Here is a 2,848-nt window from a genome sequence, read left to right as displayed (position 1 = left end):
AAAGGAAAGGAAAGGAAAGGAAAGGAAAGGAAAGGAAAGGAAAGGAAAGGAAAGGAAAGGAAGGAAAGGAAAGGAAAGGAAAGGAAAGGAAAGGAAAGGAAAGGAAAGGAAAGGAAAGGAAAGGGACATTTAAATGCATTGAATCAAATGTGTCAATAATGTTACAGAGATAACTCCTTGAAGAAAAACAAACAAACAAAAACAAAACAACAACAACAACAAAAACACCATAGATATTGCCTGCAGATTTAAACAGGATACTTTCATCATAAAAATACTCACTGTGTCCAGGGCTTTACAACTTATTCCTTTCAGTGAAAACAAACATAAAATTTGTTGTAGTTCAAATAAGGTCATTTTCAAGGGATGGGAAAGAAGGATAATATTAAATTTATTAAGCTTATTTTTAAAAGTGAGTGGTGTTAGATAACCCTGTGATTAAAAGTTAATTTTTTGGGGTCTAAGCACATCTGAAAATAGATGGAGACACTGTAACATTCATCTTTATTCACACAAAAGAGTTTTATACATACAAATGCTCACATGTAGTCAGGCTTAATACACACCACAGTTTCAAATTCCTGGGGGGGGGGGGGGGGGGGGGGGAGAAAGGAGAGAGATGTATATGGCACAAAACATTAAGGGGGAAAGTCATTGAACTTTGAAGCAAAATTAAATCTTGTGGTTTACATATGGGTTACATAAGACTGTAATAATACTATAAAACTATACAGTAATATAAGCATAGAAGACATATGGCATGAATAAATATACTGATAGACTTCCTGCTGTAATTTCCATGATTAACACCTTGCCCTTATATATATATATTTATATATATATAGTTAATTGTTGTTGGCATTTTTTTCCTCTTACCTTACTAATAAAAACTCTTAACTGTAGAATGGATACAATTATTTTACCTCCATAGATGCCCAATGTAATGGATGGCTAATGGATGGCTAATTTAAGATATGTAATTGGCAGATACCAGGACTGGTGGAAAAATAAACATAAGGAGTGCACATTTGAATGTAGAACACTGTACTAAACCACATTTATAATATGCTTAAAAATATTTTTTATCTAAATCAATAGTATTGTGATTTGAAAAATTAGTGCTGATTAAAATAGAAACACATATAAAAATGCACTAAAGTTTCTCAAATTAATTTCCTCACCTCCTAAAGATTTAAAAAATAATTCGCCAAAGAGTTTGAGCATCTTGTTTCTTTTGAGGCAGCAAAATCATACATATTTTCATTCATATCTGATACTACAAAAGCTACAAAAAGATTCTATTGTTAGTACGTGCCATATTATTGGTATTCACACTCTCTAAATATGTGGAAATCTCATTCCAGCAGGGTTTTCTGTTTAATTTGTTCCCCTGTGATAATTACAGTTTTTGTCTGAGATGAGAGCCTTTTTTGTTAAGCTCCAGTGCTTCTGTGCAGTCCAACTGTTATGCTGAGAAGTAAATGAAAAAGCCTGTGCTCAAAAGCAACGGAAATAGGCCTCAGTACATTCATTTTCAGGTCTCAGCTATGTGCAGAATGAAAAGACAAAGTGTAATTTTCAAAGATGGTATATTATTGATGTGTCAGAAAATATGGGAATTTTCCACTGAAAGACAGAAGTCTGTCCGAGCAGTTCATTTTATTTTATTACCATATTTAGCTGCCTTGTTAATTGTATTATGAACAGCATGAGCAACAAATACATACCTATACACATATACATTTAGGTAGAGGTAGAGGTAGAGGTAGAGGTAGAGGTAGAGGTAGAGATAAAGGTAGAGGTATGAATTGCTCTTTACCCTAATTTCATTCTACCAATGTAACCTAAAGCAGCTTGATAGGTTTTAAGACATGAACCAATAGTATCTATACTATTTTCCCCAAGTATGACCCATTTTAGTCAATTAAGAAAATGATGAAGAGCACTGATGATCAGTCTCTGATCTTATACAGTCTCTACCACATAAATAAACATCATATACAGAAAGGATACACTCTTCCAATTTTATTCTTTCCCACAGGTCCATGCTTACACACACACACATAGAGAATGATGGAATAAAGAAGTATGTTTACTGACCTTGCAAATGGCATGAAGCCAGAAAAGAGACACAAACCCATTGCAAGAAAGGCTTGGAATTCAAAAGGACCTTGCAAAATGGTCTGGAAAAGAAAAGGGGAAAAAGAAGGATGAAATTCAAGAAGGACAAGTGCAAGGCACTGCTTAAAAGAGAAATGATGAATAAATGCAGGATGGTGGTGCAGCTGGTCAGGCAGAAATTTTTCCAAGGAAATTGGTAATAATAAATGCTCATGCTGGCTGTAGGCTGGGCATGAGTGAGGAGCATCAAGTTTTTGAGGGAAAGTTAGAAATTATCCTGTTGTGTATATACATGTCATGTATATGAGGCAATATACATACTATTTAAAACAAAGCAATCTTTTTAATTTACTCAACATTGTGGAGACCTTAATGGAAGTACCTGAGTACCACAATTTTGAAGTGACAGAAGTCATTTTGACAGGAATGGTCAAATGCCTAGGAAGATCTTCAAAAAAAAGAAAGAATACATTTACTTCATCTAAAGAAGACAAAGAAGGAAAGTGAGGTACAGTTTTCAGAGAAGAAGGGAATAAACTCTTCCTCATATTCTTGGTCAACATGACAAGAAGTCACGAACTCAAACTGAGGCAAGAAAGATTCTGCTTAAACATCAGAAGATTTTTTATTTTTTTATTTTTGATTTATTTTTAAATAGGCAAGAAAAGTTCAGCAATGCTTCATGTTGGCTTAGGGTATGGGGAGACATGGGGACACTGTGGAGGAC

This window comes from Aythya marila (assembly GCF_965140915.1).
Source record: "Aythya marila genome assembly, chromosome: 1".
Classification (NCBI taxonomy): domain Eukaryota; kingdom Metazoa; phylum Chordata; class Aves; order Anseriformes; family Anatidae; genus Aythya; species Aythya marila.
This window is presented reverse-complemented; position numbering follows the sequence as displayed.